At 46.8% G+C, this 21560-nt stretch overlaps 1 protein-coding gene across 1 annotated transcript in view; it reads left to right on the top strand.

The window, feature by feature from the left end:
* The first annotated feature begins 592 nt into the window (after nucleotides 1-592).
* The window catches only part of LOC124048545 (zinc finger and BTB domain-containing protein 7C-like), a 39533-nt gene continuing 18565 nt past the window's right edge, over nucleotides 593-21560 (top strand). Inside the window, exon 1 of the mRNA XM_046369439.1 lies at nucleotides 593-788. The gene's annotated coding sequence lies outside the window, so the exon portion shown is untranslated. The remainder of the gene's footprint in view (nucleotides 789-21560) is intronic.

The raw sequence follows: 21560 nt of genomic DNA, 5'->3' as shown, positions 1-21560 counted from the left end.
TTACGTGCTACCAGGCAGGTACCAACCCACACCCAACACACACACACACACTCTCAGATAGCCCACCACACCACAGCACACACCTTGACCCAACACACTGAGGTAGATAGCCCACTTATCTCATTCTCTGTTCTTTACTTTTGTAATTATCTAGCTTATTACCTGGTGACAAAGGTATTGTCTTGAGGCCTTGCCATCTCTGTTAAGAGGTTAATGCCCCAGCCCCAGCATCAATTCCAACAGCCACACCCAAGCTCAGTCCCAGTTCTAGACCCAGTCCAAGATGATACTGTAAAAGCCCAAGTCACAGTCCCAGTTCCATAGCCCAAATCCCAAACCAAAAACCAGTTATAGCCCCAGCCCCAGCCCGAGCCCCATGCAGGTAATGTGTGAGTCCTAGCCAAGGAGCAGGTTAGTTACCAAGTTTTGCCTGTGACTGTGTCACTCCCCTCAGCACAGCACAGGTGGACATGTGGGGTATGCTGCCAAATACTTTTGGTTTAGAGGGAAGGAGGGGTGTTGGTTGTTGGGTGGGTGTGCACTTTTGTTTTGTCTTTTATGTAACAGTTTGGTGGTAAGGTTAATTTTCCTCTCCCTGCCGAAGCTGACACACCTTCAGTGCAAATTTGAGCTCTTCTGTCGTCTCTTACTCACTCTCTCTCTATATATCTCTCTCTCACTTTTGCATGCCTGCCACAGAGGACAGGACTCTGCTTCCTGACAGACAGGGACCGAGAGTAGAGTGAGAAGAAGAAACTGAAATACAAAACACCTGTCTTTGTTAAAAGGTCAGTAACTCTATTTCTGTTTTTTTCTTCTCATTTCAGTCTTGTGTTTAAAAAAAATTAGTTCTCACAGACTCATTAGTCAAGATTTCTAGTGGAGAGATTGTAGGGCTATTCAATATTCATATATCATGCATGGTATACCCTCAGGGTTAGTTACATACTGTACATTATAGAGTCTGCACTGCATACAGACTCATCTACTATGTGCTTTGCCTCAGTATCAAGTCACTAATCCTTTCCTACACACTGACAGAGTGAGTGCATTTCAATCAGTTCAACATGCTTTCAAATGTTTCCAAAGTGTGACTTTCTAGTAAAAGGAGAGGCTGGGAGAGACTTGAACAACTTTGCTAAAAAAGTCTCACTGTATTTAGGAAACCATTCAAATGATGAGGACTTTTTGAATAGATTGCAATGGACTAAATCTGGCACTGTGTGTGTTATTTATGTAATGAATTAATAATTACACAATTAAATCATGCACATGAATGTTTTTTTGTGTAACATAATAACCTGGCATGACATTTTCTTATTGTCGTTACACTTCCCCAAGAGCATCAGCAATGTAATACTTGAATGGTTTTAAGAATATGTAACACACTGCGTTAAGACAATGACAGGATACCAATTTGGAATTATTTATTCAAAATGTTATTTCAGGAAAACATTCTATACAGTTGGAGTTTTGTGTCCATGACATAAAATGAACAGATTTTATATAAAAGAAAACTCTAATTGCCCAGAAACAGATAGAATCCAACCTGCTCACAATTGTCAAGGCCAGAGATATCTATATATGGTTATATAAGGTGTGAATCAAAAGTGGACCATCACACTCTCCCAAAAGCAGTGAGTGGGTGGGTGGGTGCTTGCGTGCAGTCTTTTGTTATGGCATACTGGATACTTTTACTCTGGCTTGTTCACAAACATTTTGGGAATAGCCTCCCTCCCTCTATTTGCACAGCTATAGTGTGGTGTGTGGCAATGCAACAGGCAGTACAACACAATGCCCAGGCATTCAGTATATAGACTCTAGAGTGAGTGTGGTGCCAACATCACACATGGTAATGGCACTGCCTCTTTCTCTCATACTCCCCTGGTGCTGTGACTCAAAATCACAATATTTTTACTATCATGTCAAGTCTCTTCATGTTCAGTCGGTTAGTGTTACTGCAGGACTCGACATTAATCCATGTCCTCTTGCCCGGGACAAGTAAAAAACTATCACGTAGAAAATCACAATGCCTGTAGGCCTGCATTGACAGGCACAAGCGATCTTTCAATCATGCAGTCGCAAGATGCGTTATTGGATCAAAGCGAGCCGCATTTGCAGAATTGTTGATAACAATTTCTAAGACGTTATTTGCCCAGTTATATAAATGTTTGGTCAGCAATGAAAATCATGGAAAAGTAATGTACTCATGTATAACCGCAAATGGCCAACACTCAGTTGATACAGGTGCACAGTTGATGAAACCAATGCTGCACACTCCAGTTGTAAAACCGTCTTTCAAGCACTCAAAATTGGCTATTCAATAGTTACGAAGTTAAAAATATTCTTAAAGTAGCCTAATTTACAAGTAACACTTATGCGATCAGAATTGGATCAGAATTGGATCAAAGTGTCCTCCGGATGCAATGTTTTTGTCACTATCCTCCCAATCTCTGCACAGCATATCAGAGTATAATTATTGTAGGCCTGCATTGACAGGCACAAGCGATCTTTCAATCATGCAGTCGCAAGATGCGTTATTGGATCAAAGCGAGCCGCATTTGCAGAATTGTTGATAACAATTTCTAAGACGTTATTTGCCCAGTTATATAAATGTTTGGTCAGCAATGAAAATCATGGAAAAGTAATGTACTCATGTATAACCGCAAATGGCCAACACTCAGTTGATACAGGTGCACAGTTGATGAAACCAATGCTGCACACTCCAGTTGTAAAACTGTCTTTCAAGCACTCAAAATTGGCTATTCAATAGTTACGAAGTTAAAAAATATTCTTAAAGTAGCCTAATTTACAAGTAACACTTATGCTGTCATAACCTTACAAATAGATAAACATATTAGTTAGCTACTTCATCCACCTTAGCCATTTGTTCCCTGGTTTATTGAATGAGGGAATTATTTCATAAAGACAATAAAAAGTATATGGTTGTAATTATAATGTTGCAGAGCAACCAACACTCATTCAGGAGATTCCAGGAGAGCTACTGGGTGTGCAGGCTTTTGCTCCAGACCTGCTCGAACACACCACATTGTAAAAAAAATCAGCTGCACAACAGGACCTTGAAAAGCTGACTCTGCTGTGTTTGAGCAGAGTTGTATAACGAGCCTGCACACCCAGTAGCGCTCCAGATTAAGGTTTGACAGAGCACACAGATTTTTTACAGAAGCCTTTCAGTGCAGTATTTTACTTTATAGGGGGTTAAGTGCCTTACTCAAGGTCAGAATGTCAGGAGATACAATATATGGGATCAGAGACCAGCAGCCTTCCATAGTCAATACCAGTGATAGTAATGAAGGTTATTTTGTGACACAATTTTCAGTCACCTTTTTTAACCTTTTTATTAATTTTTGGACAAGTGACTTTAGCTTTCGGACAAGTAAACAATCTGTCCTACTTGTCTAAAGGACAAGTGGCTGAAGCAGTTTGTGTCAAGCCCTGTACTGTCCCACATACAGTGGGACAAAAAAGTATTAAGTCAGCCACCAAAAGATGAGAGAGGCCTGTAATTTTCATCATAGGTACACTTCAACTACGACAGACAAAATGAGGGGAAAAAATCCAGAAAATCACATTGTACGATTTTTAATGAATTTATTTGCAAATTATGGTGGAAAATAAGTATTTGGTCACCTACAAACAAGCAAGATTTCTGGCTCTCACAGACCTGTAACTTCTTCTTTAAGAGGCTCCTCTGTCCTCCACTCATTACCTGTATTAATGGCACCTGTTTGAACTTGTTATCAGTATAAAAGACACCTGTCCACAACCTCAAACAGTCACACTACAAACTCCACTATGGCCAAGACCAAAGAGCAGTCAAAGGACACCAGAAACAAAATTGTAGACCTGCACCAGTTTGGGAAGACTGAATCCGCAATAGGTAAGCAGCTTGGTTTGAAGAAATCAACTGTGGGAGCAATTATTAGGAAATGGAAGACATACAAGACCACTGATAATCTCCCTCGATCTGGGGCTCCACGTAAGATCTCACCCCGTGGGGTCAAAATGATCACAAGAACGGTGAGCAAAAAAATCCCAGAACCACATGGGGGGACCTAGTGAATGACCTGCAGAGAGCTGGGACCAAAATAACAAAGCCTACCATCAGTAACACACTACGCCGCCAGGGACTCAAATCCTGCAGTGCCAGGTGTGTCCCCCGGCTTAAGCCAGTACATGTCCAGGCCCGTCTGAAGTTTGCTGGAGAGCATCTGGATGATCCAGAAGAAGATTGGGAGAATGTCATATGGTCAGATGAAATGTCATATGGTCAGATGAAACCAAAATATTTTTGGTAAAAACTCAACTCGTCGTGTTTGGAGGACAAAGAATGCTGAGTTGCATCCAAAGAACACCATACCTACTGTGAAGCATGGGGGTGGAAACATCATGCTTTGGGGCTGTTTCTCTGCAAAGGGACCAGGACGACTGATCCGTGTAAAGGAAAGAATGAATGGGGCCATGTATCGTGAGATTTTGAGTGAAATCCTCCTTCCATCAGTAAGGGCATTGAAGATGAAACGTGGCTGGGTCTTTCAGCATGACAATGATCCCAAACACACTGCCCGGGCAACGAAGGAGTGGCTTCGTAAGAAGCATTTCAAGGTCCTGGAGTGGCCTAGCCAGTCTCCAGATCTCAACTCAGATCTCAGATCTCAGATCTCCCCATAGAAAATCTTTGGGTCCTCCCGGGTGGCGCAGTGTTTAAGGGCACTGTACTGCAGCGCCAGCTGTTCCATCAGAGACTCTGGGTTCACTCCCAGGCTCTGTCGTAACAGACCGGGAGGTCCGTGGGGCGATGCACACTTGGCCTAGCGTCGTCCGGGTTAGGGAGTGCTTGGCCGGTAGGGATGTCCTTGTCTCATCACGCACCAGTGACTCCTGTGGCGGGCCGGGGGCAGTGTGCGCTCACCAAGGTTGCCAGGTGCACGGTGTTTCCTCCAACACATTGGTGCGGCTGGCTTCCGGGTCGGATGCGCGCTGTGTTAAAAAGCAGTGCGGCTTGGTTGGGTTGTGGATCGGAGGATGCATGACTCTCAACCTTTGTCTCTCCCGAGCCCGTATGGGAGTTGCAGCAATGAGACAAGATAGTAGCTACTATACCACAAAAATTGGGGAGAAAAAGGGGTATTTCTTTCTTTTTTTTATCTATAGAAAATCTTTGGAGGGAGTTGAAAGTCTGTGTTGCCCAGCAACAGCCCCAAAACATCACTGCTCTAGAGGAGATCTGCATGAAGAAATGGGCCAAAATACCAGCAACAGTGTGTGAAAACCTTGTGAAGACTTACAGAAAACGTTTGACCTCTGTCATTGCCAACAAATACTTTTGACCACGTTTGACCAAATACTTATTTTCCACCATAATTTGCAAATAAATTCATTAAAAATCCTACAATGTGATTTTCTGAAATGTTTTTCTCATTTTGTCTGTCATAGTTTTTAGGTTTTTTTGTCTGTTATATGATAAATTACAGGCCTCTCTCATCTTTTTTTAAGTGGGAGAACTTGCACAATTGGTGGCTGACTAAATACTTTTTTGCCCCACTGGAATAGTTGCATGGTAGAATAAGAGTAATGCAGTATGGGAAGAGAGACGGGCTCCCGTAGGCCTACCACTGTCCCATCTCTGCACTGTGTGAGTGTGTGATAGTGAGCGTATGTGTGAGTACCATCCTCCTCCTCCACCATAGCGTGGACACAGGTTGTGTGTGTGTGTGTGTGTGTGTGTGTGTGTGTGTGTGTGTGTGTGTGTGTGTGTGTGTGTGTGTGTGTGTGTGTGTGTGTGTGTGTGTGTGTGTGTGTGTGTGTGTGTGTGTGTGTGTGTGTGTGTGTGTGTGTGTGTGTGTGTGTGTGTGTAAACAGCCATCACAGAGCAGAGCAGCTTTAATAGAGGGTGGGAGGAAGCTTGTAAGAGGGTATCGTGGGTGGGAGGCCTGATCTGTGCCAAAAAAGCAAGTTTGGGGGATTTGTGTACTTTGTGTTACTCACGAACAAACGCCTTTCTTAAACCTTCAGGTATGCACTCACACACCCAGAGGTCTCTCCTTCTTTCTTTCTTTCTCTTTCCCTTCCCCCTCTCTCTCCTTCTTTCTTTCTCTTTCATTTCCCTCTCTTTCCTTCTTACTTTCTATTTCCTTTCTCTCTCTCTCTCTCTCTCTACTAATCAATAACTTGAGATTGTCCTCAACTAACCCTGTCTTTTCCCCAATGATAAATGCATCTAAGATTGTACTTGGTAATAGACAACTGTGAACCAAGACTGTCGTTATAGTATGGTAAAAATAATCTTATTGGCTTTAGATCGGTATTGACATATACAGTAAACTACTTATAATAATTTTAATTGCAGTAGAATTTCAAACTCCAAATATATATGACATGACATCTAAAGATCTTCTTAAATGTCTCCTTTATTGTTTTGAAACACAAAGCATTCTGTATCTGAAGTGATAGTGATACTGTACATCCTTGAGAGTTAGTTATGTAGGTGTTTCCTGTGAGGCCAACCGAGCTCATCAAAAATAGTCCTTGTAACCACTGGCAACCCCTTGAGCAGAGCTTTCCACCTCTACTAGCTTTCCTCCCTCCACTAAATTACACAAATACCTTCACAGGCACGACTCAGACGATCAAGCCAAATTAACTCAAAGTGAATTAACAAGACAACAACAGATGTAGAATGTTAAGATTAGAGACATTTATTTATCTTTTTGTCCAGGGACAGAACAGAAACAGAAAATTAGACCACATTAATTTCGTAATGTCTTTCAAAGATCTGGGTTGAAGAAGTGGGTCCACCCACCTGTGTGATGCGGGTAGGAGATGGCAGTTTAAAGAATACATGAGTGTGTGGGTTAGCATTACTCTGTATCGTGCTGTACTTCGGATGGCTGCATTGATCCACCCACCCAACCCAGACACACAGCAGCTTGTGTGGTTCATGAAAGCAAATTACTGTACATTCCCTTGCTCAGAGAGGACATGGTCTGAAGATAGATACAGTAATGTACAAGACGATCCAGTACAGTACAGTAACTGATAGACCAAAAGCAACTGAAGGCATACTGTATGTGTGAATGCTTGTTTTAGAGTGTGTGTGAGGGAGGGGTGGGGGGGGCACTATGTGAGTGTGTGTGTTCATGCTTGTACATGACTGTAAGTCGCTTTGGATAAAAGCCTCTGCTAAATGGCATATATATATTATACATGCATGGATGTCTGTGTGTATGTGTGTGTGTAAATCTGTGCAGCTGTGTATTCATATTATTTTGTCTGTCTGTCTATGTCTTTCTTTCTGTATGTGTGTACCTGTCTCTGTGTGTATGTTCCATAGTTGTGTGTGTGCCTTGGTGTGACAGCCATCTGTCTCCCTTGCCCTGCAGCCTGGCTGCTTTTAATTAGGAGGTGCCAGAGAGCCCCAGGGCAGACAGAGGTTCTCCCTCCTCTCCTCTCCTCTCCTCTCCTCTCCTCTCCTCTCCTCTCCTCTCCTCTCCTCTCCTCTCCTCTCCTCTCCTCTCCTCTCCTCTCCTCTCCTCTCCTCTCCTCTCCTCTCCTCTCCTCTCCTCTCCCTCCATGCCTCAGCATTGCCTCCCCCACGTTATCACTAACAGCGCCGGGACATGTCCTCACACACATACACACACACATACACGCACCCAAGCTCACAGACACACACAGTGTAAACACACACACACTTCTACATAAACGTTTTTATGCAACTGCGACCACCTGTGAAATAATCCAGCCAAGGTAGTGCCACCTCTTTCTGGCTGGCTATGCTTTATCATGGTTGTGAATAGATGCTGTCTTACAGAATATCTCTCAAGAGCATGTACAGTGCCAGTGCCTCCCCTCTGGCAGAAGCCTCCCGTCCAGATAAGGATGTTCAGAAACAGACAAAACAAGAGGAATTCAGAGCAGAAATAGATACATTATGTCAGCAGAAAAAGCTCTGAACCTCAACTCACCCTGAATGGTGGGCTGCTCGGAGGTGAGCTGTATATTGACCTTGTTGAAGTGTGTGTGTGTGTGTCTGTGTGCAAGTTTGTCTGTGTGCTGTCCTTGGAGATGTTTTTTATGGAGGTCAGCCTGGTTGGTGGAAGATGAGAGTGGGTCTACCTACAATGGGCATAATATCTGGCAGAGCTGAAATGTGGGGGTACCTCCACTGCCTCGGCAGCTGCCTGCAGCTTCTTTCCCACAGCAACCTTGTCCTTCAGACAACAAGAGGCATAGGGTGAAGAGTGGGGGTTGTGGCAGGTGGGTGGATTGGACGGGGAATGGTAAAATGACTAGACTCTGGGTTAGTCTACTCTTACCCACAAAACAGCACAGACCCCTACAAGTCAGCAGAAACATACAGTTGTTGAATTAACTTATTGGTCTAAAGGCCTTATCTCCCTTGAAATCAGTTAATGGTGTTTTATGATCGAGATCGAGAAAGCCCTGTTTGCCTAACTAACTTTAGACTGTGCCTTTCTGCCAGCCCCTCCTCATGGGTAAGAGATATGGAGCGATGAGTGATGAGTTCTCTGGTTGAGCTGTCATGCTGTGAACTCAGCGGGTGGCAGCAAACAGGTACACCAGTGCCCAACACTTAATCAGACCCAGTCTCCTGCCTCCTGCTCCTGAGCTGAGTGAGAACAGACTGCACAACGAACCCTGTAAGACAAATCAAACTGAGATAGACCAGTAGTTAATAACCCCTTACAGCATGGGAACTGTCTAGTGATAGAATTGTAGAGAAGTTGATATTTGATAACATTATGTATGTAATATGGAAATCCAACACTGATGGTACAATGTTCAGTCTTTCCAGGATTCCGCATTTCTTTGATTGTAAAATTGTCTTTTGCGAAAATTGACAATTCCCCTCATATTATGCGAGGGCTTGCAAATTTCACCAATCCCTGCACTATTTCTGCATAAAACAGTCAAATCATTGCAATATTATATTATAATGATCCATCACCGCAGTACAAAAAGAGGACTTACAATTACAACCAATCACTGCACATTTACCCAATAATATGGTTCAATCAAGTCACATATACACAACCTTTTTCCCCCTTCAGTGCATTTTTGCAATTTTTTACATATCTGTAAAATATTCAAGTTCTCAGATTTTAAATTAATGGATTTTAGATGTGTATTAAAATGGGGTTTGCCACGAAACACTATACACTGAGTGTACAAAACATTAAGAATACTTTCTCTTTCCATGACTGACCAGGTGAATCCAAGTGAAACCTATGATCCCTTATTGATGCCACTTGTTAAATCCACTCCAATCAGTGTAGATGAAGGTTAAAGAAGGATTTTTAAGCCTTGAGACTATTGAGACATGGATTATGTACAGCATGTCTGCCATTCTGAGGGTGAATGGACAATGCAAATATTTAAATGCCTTTGAACGGGCTATGGTAGTAGGTGCCAGGCTCACCAGTTGGTGTCAAGAACTGCAACGCTGCTGTTTTTTTTTACGCTCAACAGTTTCCCATGTGTAACAAGAATGGTCCATCACTCAAAGGACATCCAGCCAACTTGACATAACTGTGGGAAGAGTCCATGCCCTGATGAATTGAGGCTGTGCTGAGGGCCTCAAAGCGTAGAAAGGTGTTCCTAACGTGGAAATTACCGCGTTTTAACTACTTTGCAGATATTAAACAAACAGACAATCATAATATCAGTCAAAATTACAAAAACAGATGAATGTAACTAAGGCTAGGAATGTAAATGCAATCAAATTTGCAAGGGCAAGGATCACAAGTGAGTCATAATGTGGCTAATATGCTAGCATATCTATTTATTTAGCAAGCTTAAGACACGTAGTCTAACGATAGTTATTTAGCTGCTAGGACGAATCATGTCATGTCATTGGAGGAGTTAGTCAGTGAATTACTTTTCTCCCTCATATAGATTATCGGTGGCTATGCACTGCTAGAGATGCAGGTGTCATTTGGTTAGCTAGCGAGAACTTGAACATCTGCGATCCAGTTAACATATCGCAAATTCACTCTGAAAGCAAAGGGTGGCTACTTTGAAAAATCTCAAATATATTTTGATTTGTTTAATGCTTTTTTGGTTACTACATGATTCCATATGTGTTATTTCATAGTATTGATGTCTTCACTATTATTCTACGTCGAAAATAATTAAAAAAAATAAAGAAAAACCCTTGAATGAGTAGGTGTGTCTAAACCTTTGACTTGTACTGTATATTGATGTCACAGATGATTCCTTTGAATAGTTCTTTATTATAAAAGGTATTATTTGTCACATTTGTCTGTGTAAAACCTTGCAGTGCTACTTTTTTATCTGAGAGTGAGGCGTATATACACTACAGTTCAAAAGTCTGGGGTGACTTAGAAATGTCCTTGTTTTTGAAAGAAAAGCACATTTTAGGTCCATTAAAATAACATAAAATTGATCAGAAATACAGTGTAGACATGTTGTAAATGACTATTGTAGCTGGAAACAGCTGATATTTTATGGAATACTTACATAGGCGTACATTATCAGCAACCATCACTCCTGTCACACCCTGATCTGTTTCACCTGTCTTTGTGATTGTCTCCACCCCCCTCCAGGTGTCGCCCATTTTCTCCATAATCCCCTGTGTATATATACTTGTGTTCTCTGTTTGTCTGTTGCCAGTTCGTCTTGTTTGTCAAGCTTACCGGTGTTTGTCCTGTCAGCTCCTGGTTTTTCCTAGCCTCTCTTTTTCTTGCCATCTAGCCCTCTTCAGCCCTCCTCGTTCCCCTTGGATCACTCCAAGATAGCCTACCTCATCACGCTGATATCCAGGAGGGCTCTCACCTGGGCCACCGCCGTGTGGGAACAACAGCCGGCCATATGCGCTAGTCTGGAGGGTTTTTTGGGAGAAGTGAGGAAGGTCTTTGAAGCCCCGTTCTCTGGGCGTGAGGCCGCCCGAAAGCTAATCCAGCATCGGCAGGACTCCCTCAGTGTAGTTGTGGTGGTGGATTTTTGCAAGTTGACAGTGGAGAGTGCCTGGAATCAAGAGGCGCTGTTCGATATGTTCTTGCACAGCGCCTAATAGGAGGTCAAGGACCAGCTTGCAGTCCGGGAGTTACCTACGTAGCTCGATTCCCTCATCACTTTGGCCATCCGTATCGATGGGCGATTACGGGAATGACGGAGGGAGAGGAAATTGGATTTCGCTCGCACACCCAGGGATCCCATCTTGCCTCCGAGTCATCGCAGAAGCTCCAGACGGTCTAATTGCCGAGAGGATCCGAGGATTCCAGACCTCCCCCGAGGGCTGCCGAAGACTGCCGAGACACCGCTTCCTGAGCCTATGCCACAAGGCAGAGCTGAGCTGTCGCCAGCGGAATGGCAATACAGGATCGTCATGAAGAGTTGTCTGTATTGCGGGACTCTTGGTCATTTCATGTCCTCCTGGCCTTTAACGTGTTAACGGTACAGGTTCCCCAAGTGGTACCACCCCCCCCCCACTCACCTGAATCAGTGGCGCACAGAATGCAAAAATATTCTTAGAAATATTTAACCTCCACACATTAACAAGTCCAATTGCTCAAATGAAAGATAAACACCTTGTTCATCTACCCAGCAAGTCAGATTTCTAAAATGTTTTACGGCGAAAACATAGCACATATATTTATGTCAAACCACCACCAAAGACACAGCTAATTTAAATAGCCATTTTGTCGAACAAAATATGTAATCACAAAAGCCGGATTAAAAGAAAAAGAATTCACTAACCTTTTGAAAATCTTCATCAGATGACAGTAATAGGACATGTTACACAGTACATTTAAGTATTTTTCAATAACATGCCATTTATATCCATAAATCTCTGTTTACAATGACGATATGTTCAAAAAATGCTACTAAAATGTCCGGAGAAATTATGGTAACTCCACCAGATAACAGCAATACACATCATAAACTTTGACTAAATATACATGTTCTACATATAGTTAGAAAGATACACTGCTTCTTAATGCAACCGCTGTGTTACATTTATTTTTAACGTTACAAAATTCGTTCACTCAGCAATAATCTGAGACGGCGCTCAGACATTAGCAATATTTCTCCGCTATGTTGGAGTCAACAGAAACACAAAATTACCACATAAATATTCCCTTATATTACATAAATATTCCCTTCTGGTCTTCGATCAGAAGTCGTGCATGGAGTCATACTTACCAAAAACAGCGTTTGGCTTTCAAGTCTGCCTCTTTGGGTTATCAAACGCGACAAATTCCGGCTGAAATGCAGCCAAAATTCCAGGAGTTGCGCATCAAAACTTCAAAATGACATATTATATGTCGACTAAACTGGTCAAACTAAGTGCAGAATCAAGCTTTAGGATGTTCTAAACGTGCAAAACAATTCTCAACTCGAACAGACAAACTCACATCATGTAATGATTCCTGGAACAAAGGGATCTCCAGACACGACGTGCGCATGAGAGTGCATGTATTTTCGCGTGACCTGAATGTTTTAGCCCGCCAAAGGGTGAGAGAGCGCGCGATTTTCACAATGAAATGCCCTATTGAAAGGAGACACCTCGCTGAAGACATAGAATCTGTTCCCAGATCCGTAGCAGGTTGGGAAGGGTGGGGGCGATGACGTCAAAGTTGGCCCAACTTCACTGCTGACAGAGAGAGTTTGGGAGAATGGCTGCCCTGAGAGTTTCGCTTTACATACAGACATAATTTGAACGGTTTTAGAAGCTTTAGAGTGTTTTCTATTCAATAATAAATATTGTATGCATATATTAGCAATTTTGGACAGATTTTTTTTCTGCTTACTATGGGCACGCAATTCCTCCAAAGGGGGCAGTATTCTGCCTAGCTCTAACTGGTTTAAAGAAGCCAGGCTCACCGGTAGGATCAAGGAGAACGTTCCTGCATCCCCTGCTCGCACCCCTTTTCATGCCATTCTGCTGTGGAGAGACCAGTCCAAATCTCTCCGGTTTCTCATTGAATCTGGTCCTGACGAGAGTTTGTTGGATGCCACCCTGGCATCCGAGCTGAACATCCACACTCACCCACTACACCATTCCCATCCATCTACGGGTGTCAGGGAACCAGAGCGTGGCTATCCAGTGCCTGCCCATCAAGTCCCCTCTGATTCTCATGGTATTGGGATTCTCCTGGCTCCAACGACACAATTCCCTCATTAACTGGTTTAATGGTGCCATTATGGGATGGAGCCCGTTCTGCCACGCCCATTGAATGAAGTCAGCACAATCTGACCCAGGATGTATTCTGGGGGCTCGGAAGGTGCCCGTGACCTCCTCCATTCCCGCGGAGCACCAGAACCTCCGGGAGGTGTTCAGCAAGGCCCGGGCCATGTCGCTTGCACTATACCAACCCTATGACTGCGGGATTTACATTCTCCCTAGCTCCACGCCGCCCCGGGTACGTCTGTATTCTCTATCGGGACTGGAGACCAAGGCTATGTACACCTACATTGGGGACTCCCTAGCTGCTGGATTTATCCATCCCTCTTCCTCTCCCGCCGGCTTCTTCATGGAGAACAAGCCTGTGCATTGACTACCGGAGACTCAGCGACATTACGGTTAAGAACCGTTACCTGCTACAACTCATCTCCTCGGCCTTTGAGCCGCTCCAGGGGGCCACTGTGTTTCCCAAGCTGGATCTACGGAATGCCTACCACCTGATGTGGATACGAGAGGGGGACGAGTGGAAGACTGCCTTCAACACAGCCAGTGGCCACTACGAGTATCTGGTCATGCCCTTTGGCCTCACCATGCCCCTGCTATGTTACAAGCTCTGGTGAAGGATGTTCTCCATGACATGTTGAACCAGTTCGTCAGCTGTTTGTGAAGGTGGTGAAGAAAGCGTTGAAGGAATGGAGGCACTGGCTGGAGAGGGCAGAACATCCGTTCATCGTGTGGACTGACCACAAGAACCTGGAGTATTTCTGCACTGCCAAGCGCCTCAACTCAAGGCAAGCCAGATGGGCCCTGCTGTTCACATGGTTCAACTTCTCCCTCTCGTACCGGCCGGGATCCAAGAATGTCAAGCCAGATGCCATGTCCCACTGTTATAGCCCCATGTCTACTACCCCTGAACCCAAGACCATCCTTCACACCTCATGCCTTGCGACAGCACTCAGCTGGGGGATAGGGAAGCAGGTCCATGAGGTGCAGCATTGATAACCGCATGTTCATTACTGACACCGACCGCTCCGACGTCCTGGAGTGGGCCCACTCCTCCAGGCTGGTCTGCCACTAGGGCACCCGTCAGACCCTGGCCTTTGTTCGACAACGCTTTTGGTGGCCTACCATAGTCTCGGATTTGTCCTCATTCGACGCCGCTTGCTCAGTTTGTGCACAGAACAAGACTCCTCAGCAAGCTCTGGCTGGTCTTCTCCAACCTCTGCCTGTCCCTGTCATGTTTGTCATTTATTGTCATGTCTTGTCCCTGTGCTCCCCATGCTATTCGTTTCCCTCTGCTGGTCTTGTTTGGTTCTATCCCTCTCTCTCCCCCTCCCTCTCTCACTCTCTCGCTCTCTCTTCTCTCTGTCGTTCCGTTCCTGCTCCCAGCTGTTCCTATTCCCCTAATCATCATTTAGTCTTCCCACACCTGTTCCCGATCCTTTCCCCCTGATTAGAGTCCCTATTTATTCCTTTGTGATCCGTTCCTGTTCCGTCGGTTCCTTGTATTGTATTCACCATGCTGTGATTGCGTTTCGCCCTGTCCTGTCGTGTTTTTGCCGTGATTGTGTATCACCCTGTCCTGTCGTGTTTTGTGCCTTCATCAGATGCTGCGTGTGAGCAGGTGTCTCAGTCGACTACGGCCTGCGCCTACCCGAAGCGACCTGCAGTCTGTGGCCGCTTCTCCAGTTGTTTTCCCCTCTACAAATCTAGAGGATTTCTGTTATTCCGTTTTGGACTTTAATAAACTCTGTTTCTGTTAAGTCGCGTTTGGGTCCTCTTTCACCTGCATGACAGAAGGAACCGACCAAGGAATGGACCCAGCGACTTCAGACGCTCGTTACACTGCCGTCGAGATCCAAGGAGCCATGCTCGGCAGACACGAGCAGGAATTGTCTGCTGCTCGCCATGCCGTGGAGAACCTGGCCGCTCAGGTTTCCGACCTCTCTGGACAGTTCCAGAGTCTACGTCTCGTGCCACCTGTTACTCCCTGGCCTGCCGAGCCTCCAGAACCCAGGGTTAATAACCCACCTTGCTACTCCGGGCAGCCCACTGAGTGCCGCTCCTTTCTCACGCAGTGTGAGATTGTGTTCTCTCTCCAACCCCACACATACTCTAGAGAGAGAGCTCGGGTTGCTTACGTCATTTCACTCCTTACTGGCCGGGCTCGAGAATGGGGCACAGCTATCTGGGAGGCAAGGGCTGATTGCTCTAACAGATTCCAGAACTTTAAAGAGGAGATGATTCGGGTTTTTGACCGTTCAGTTTTTGGTGGGGAGGCTTCTAGGGCCCTGGCTTCCTTATGCCAAGGTGAACGGTCCATAACGGATTATTCCATTGAGTTTCGCACTCTTGCTGCCTCTAGTGAGTGGAACGAGCCGGCGCTGCTCGCTCGTTTTCTGGAGGGACTCCACGCAGTGGTTAAGGATGAGATTCTCTCCCGGGAGGTTCCATCAGATGTGGATTCTTTGATTGCTCTCGCCATCCGCATAGAACGACGGGTAGATCTTCGTCACCGGGCTCGTGGAAGAGAGCTCGCATCAACGGTGTTTCCCTGCTCCGCATCGCAACCATCTCCCTCCTCTGGCTTTGAGACTGAGCCCATGCAGCTGGGAGGGATTCGCATCTCGAATAAGGAGAGGGAACGGAGGATCACCAACCGCCTGTGCCTCTATTGCGGAGTTGCTGGACATTTTGTTAATTCATGTCCAGTAAGAGGCCAGAGTCCATCAGTAAGCGGAGGGCTACTGGTGAGCGCTACTACTCAGGTCCCTTCATCTAGATCTTGTACTACTATGTCGGTCCATCTACGCTGGACCGGTTCGGGTGCTACATGCAGTGCTTTGATTGACTCTGGGGCTGAGGGTTGTTTCATGGACGAAGCATGGGTTCGGAAACATAACATTCCTTTCAGACCGTTAGACAGGCCTACGCCCATGTTTGCCTTAGATGGTAGTCATCTTCCCAGTATCAAATTTGAGACACTACCTTTAACTCTCACAGTATCTGGTAACCACAGTGAGACTATTTCTTTTTGATTTTCCGTTCACCGTTTACACCTGTTGTTTTGGGTCATCCCTGGCTAGTATGTCATAATCCTTCTATTAATTGGTCTAGTAATTCTATCCTATCCTGGAACGTTTCTTGTCATGTGAAGTGTTTAATGTCTGCCATCCCTCCCGTTTCTTCTGTTCCTACTTCTCAGGAGGAACCTGGCGATTTGACAGGAGTGCCGGAGGAATATCATGATCTGCGCACGGTCTTCAGTCGGTCCCGAGCCAACTCCCTTCCTCCTCACCGGTCGTATGATTGTAGTATTGATCTCCTTCCGGGGACCACTCCTCCTCGAGGTAGACTATACTCTCTGTCGGCTCCCGAACGTAAGGCTCTCGAGGATTATTTGTCTGTGTCTCTTGACGCCGGTACCATAGTGCCTTCTTCTTCTCCGGCCGGGGGGGGTTCTTTTTGTTAAAAAGAAGGACGGTACTCTGCGCCCCTGCGTGGATTATCGAGGGCTGAATGACATAACGGTTAAGAATCGTTATCCGCTTCCCCTTATGTCATCAGCCTTCGAGATTCTGCAGGGAGCCAGGTGCTTTACTAAGTTGGACCTTCGTAACGCTTACCATCTCGTGCGCATCAGAGAGGGGGACGAGTGGAAAACGGCGTTTAACACTCCGTTAGGGCATTTTGAGTACCGGGTTCTGCCGTTCGGTCTCGCCAATGCGCCAGCTGTTTTTCAGGCATTAGTTAATGATGTTCTGAGAGACATGCTGAACATTTTTGTTTTTGTCTATCTTGACGATATCCTGATTTTTTCTCCGTCACTCGAGATTCATGTTCAGCACGTTCGACGTGTTCTACAGCGCCTTTTAGAGAATTGTCTCTACGTAAAGGCTGAGAAGTGCTCTTTTCATGTCTCCTCCGTTACTTTTCTCGGTTCCGTTATTTCCGCTGAAGGCATTCAGATGGATTCCGCTAAGGTCCAAGCTGTCAGTGATTGGCCCGTTCCAAGGTCACGTGTCGAGTTGCAGCGCTTTTTAGGTTTCGCTAATTTCTATCGGCGTTTCATTCGTAATTTCGGTCAAGTTGCTGCCCCTCTCACAGCTCTTACTTCTGTTAAGACGTGTTTTAAGTGGTCCGGTTCCGCCCAGGGAGCTTTTGATCTTCTAAAAGAACGTTTTACGTCCGCTCCTATCCTCGTTACTCCTGACGTCACTAGACAATTCATTGTCGAGGTTGACGCTTCAGAGGTAGGCGTGGGAGCCATCCTATCCCAGCGCTTCCAGTCTGACGATAAGGTTCATCCTTGCGCTTATTTTTCTCATCGCCTGTCGCCATCTGAGCGCAACTATGATGTGGGTAACCGTGAACTGCTCGCCATCCGCTTAGCCCTAGGCGAATGGCGACAGTGGTTGGAGGGGGCGACCGTTCCTTTTGTCGTTTGGACAGACCATAAGAACCTTGAGTACATCCGTTCTGCCAAACGACTTAATGCCCGTCAAGCTCGTTGGGCGTTGTTTTTCGCTCGTTTCGAGTTTGTGATTTCTTACCGTCCGGGTAGCAAGAACACCAAGCCTGATGCCTTATCCCGTCTGTTTAGTTCTTCTGTGGCTTCTACTGATCCCGAGGGGATTCTTCCTTATGGGCGTGTTGTCGGGTTAACAGTCTGGGGAATTGAAAGACAGGTTAAGCAAGCACTCACGCACACTGCGTCGCCGCGCGCTTGTCCTAGTAACCTCCTTTTCGTTCCTGTTTCCACTCGTCTGGCTGTTCTTCAGTGGGCTCACTCTGCCAAGTTAGCTGGTCATCCCGGTGTTCGAGGCACTCTTGCGTCTATTCGCCAGCGCTTTTGGTGGCCGACTCAGGAGCGTGACACGCGCCGTTTCGTGGCTGCTTGTTCGGACTGCGCGCAGACTAAGTCGGGTAACTCTCCTCCTGCCGGTCGTCTCAGACCGCTCCCCATTCCTTCTCGACCATGGTCTCACATTGCCTTAGACTTCATTACCGGTCTGCCTTTGTCTGCGGGGAAGACTGTGATTCTGACGGTTGTCGATAGGTTCTCTAAGGCGGCACATTTCATTCCCCTCGCTAAACTTCCTTCCGCTAAGGAGACGGCACAAATCATTATTGAGAATGTATTCAGAATTCATGGCCTCCCGTTAGACGCCGTTTCAGACAGAGGCCCGCAATTCACGTCACAGTTTTGGAGGGAGTTCTGTCGTTTGATTGGTGCGTCCGTCAGTCTCTCTTCCGGGTTTCATCCCCAGTCTAACGGTCAAGCAGAGAGGGCCAATCAGACGATTGGTCGCATACTACGCAGCCTTTCTTTCAGAAACCCTGCGTCTTGGGCAGAACAGCTCCCCTGGGCAGAATACGCTCACAATTCGCTTCCTTCGTCTGCTACCGGGTTATCTCCGTTTCAGAGTAGTCTGGGTTACCAGCCTCCTCTGTTCTCATCCCAGCTTGCCGAGTCCAGCGTTCCCTCCGCTCAAGCGTTTGTCCAACGTTGTGAGCGCACCTGGAGGAGGGTGAGGTCTGCACTTTGCCGTTACAGGGCACAGACGGTGAGAGCCGCCAATAAACGCAGGATTAAGAGTCCAAGGTATTGTTGCGGCCAGAGAGTGTGGCTTTCCACTCGCAACCTTCCTCTTACGACAGCTTCTCGTAAGTTGACTCCGCGGTTCATTGGTCCGTTCCGTGTCTCCCAGGTCGTCAATCCTGTCGCTGTGCGACTGCTTCTTCCGCGACATCTTCGTCGCGTCCATCCTGTCTTCCATGTCTCCTGTGTTAAGCCCTTTCTTCGCACCCCCGTTCGTCTTCCCTCCCCCCCTCCCGTCCTTGTCGAGAGCGCACCTATTTACAAGGTACATAAGATTATGGACATGCGTTCTCGGGGACGGGGTCACCAATACCTAGTGGATTGGGAGGGTTACGGTCCTGAGGAGAGGAGTTGGGTTCCGTCTCGGGACGTGCTGGACCGTTCGCTCATCGATGATTTCCTCCGTTGCCGCCAGGATTCCTCCTCGAGTGCGCCAGGAGGCGCTCGGTGAGTGGGGGTACTGTCATGTTTGTCATTTATTGTCATGTCTTGTCCCTGTGCTCCCCATGCTATTCGTTTCCCTCTGCTGGTCTTGTTTGGTTCTATCCCTCTCTCTCCCCTCCCTCTCTCACTCTCTCGCTCTCTCTTCTCTCTGTCGTTCCGTTCCTGCTCCCAGCTGTTCCTATTCCCCTAATCATCATTTAGTCTTCCCACACCTGTTCCCGATCCTTTCCCCTGATTAGAGTCCCTATTTATTCCTTTGTGATCCGTTCCTGTTCCGTCGGTTCCTTGTATTGTATTCACCATGCTGTGATTGCGTTTCGCCCTGTCCTGTCGTGTTTTTGCCGTGATTGTGTATCACCCTGTCCTGTCGTGTTTTGTGCCTTCATCAGATGCTGCGTGTGAGCAGGTGTCTCAGTCGACTACGGCCTGCGCCTACCCGAAGCGACCTGCAGTCTGTGGCCGCTTCTCCAGTTGTTTTCCCCTCTACAAATCTAGAGGATTTCTGTTATTCCGTTTTGGACTTTAATAAACTCTGTTTCTGTTAAGTCGCGTTTGGGTCCTCTTTCACCTGCATGACAGTCCCCCACTATACCTGGTCCCACATCTCCCTGGACTTTGTCACGAGTCTTCCCCCATCTGATGGCAACACTGCCATCTTGACCATGGTGGATTGGTTCTCCAAAGCTGCCCACTTCATTCCTCTCCCCAAACTACCCTCTGCCAAGGAGACGGCCCACCTCAAGGTCTTCCGGATTCATGGACTGCCCATAGACCCTCATTGGGTCATCAGCTCTCCTCAAGAACACCTCCAGGTATTGATGACAAGCAGATCACCATCGGACCCCGGCTTCCCGGTATCGTCTCGTGCAGAAGGTATCCCTTCTTTCTTTTCTCTCCAAAACTCTTGAACGTGCCGTCCTTGGCCAGCTCTCCTGCTATCTCTCTCTGAATGACCTTCTTGATCCAAATCAGTCAGGTTTCAAGACTAGTCCTTCAACTGAGACTGCTCTCCTCTGTATCACGGAGGCGCTCCCCACTGCTAAAGCTAACTCTCTCTCCTCTGCTCTCATCCTTCTAGATCTATCGGCTGCCTTCGATACTGTGAACCATCAGATCCTCCTCTCCACCCTCTCCGAGTTGGGCATCTCCGGCGCGGCCCACGCTTGGATTGCGTCCTACCTGACAGGTCGATCCTACCAGGTGGCGTGGCGAGAATCTGCCTCCTCACCACGCGCTCTCACCACTGGTGTCCCCCAGGACTCCGTTCTAGGCCCTCTCCTATTCTCGCTATACACCAAGTCACTTGGCTCTGTCATAACCTCACATGGTCTCTCCTATCATTGCTATGCAGACGACACACAATTAATCTTCTCCTTTCCCCCTTCTGATGACCAGGTGGCGAATCGCATCTCTGCATGTCTGGCAGACATATAAGTGTGGATGACGGATCACCACCTCAAGCTGAACCTCGGCAAGACAGAGCTGCTCTTCCTCCCGGGGAAGGACTGCCCGTTCCATGATCTCGCCATCACGGTTGACAACTCCATTGTGTCCTCCTCCCAAAGCGCTAAGAACCTTGGCGTGATCCTGGACAACACCCTGTCGTTCTCAACCAACATCAAGGCGGTGGCCCGTTCCTGTAGGTTCATGCTCTACAACATCCGCAGAGTACGACCCTGCCTCACACAGGAAGCGGCGCAGGTCCTAATCCAGGCACATGTCATCTCCCGTCTGGATTACTGCAACTCGCTGCTGGCTGGGCTCCCTGCCTGTGCCATTAAACCCCTTCAACTCATCCAGAACGCCGCAGCCCGTCTGGTGTTCAACCTTCCCAAGTTCTCTCACGTCACCCCGCTCCTCCGTTCTCTCCACTGGCTTCCAGTTGAAGCTCGCATCCGCTACAAGACCATGGTGCTTGCCTACGGAGCTGTGAGGGGAACGGCACCTCAGTACCTCCAGGCTCTGATCAGGCCCTACACCCAAACAAGGGCACTGCGTTCATCCACCTCTGGCCTGCTCGCCTCCCTACCACTGAGGAATTACAGCTCCCGCTCAGCCCAGTCAAAACTGTTCGCTGCTCTGGCCCCCCAATGGTGGAACAAACCCTCACGACGCCAGGACAGCGGAGTCAATCACCACCTTCCGGAGACACCTGAAACCCCACCTCTTTAAGGAATACCTAGGATAGGATAAGTAATCCCTCTCACCCCCCTTTAAGATTTAGATGCACTATTGTAAAGTGACTGTTCCACTGGATGTCATAAGGTGAATGCACCAATTTGTAAGTCGCTCTGGATAAGAGCGTCTGCTAAATTACTTAAA

Source organism: Oncorhynchus gorbuscha, linkage group LG11 (genome assembly GCF_021184085.1).
Source record: "Oncorhynchus gorbuscha isolate QuinsamMale2020 ecotype Even-year linkage group LG11, OgorEven_v1.0, whole genome shotgun sequence".
NCBI lineage: Eukaryota > Metazoa > Chordata > Actinopteri > Salmoniformes > Salmonidae > Oncorhynchus > Oncorhynchus gorbuscha.
The sequence above is the reverse complement of the archived record's forward strand: the minus strand, read 5'-3'. Positions and strand labels throughout refer to the sequence as shown.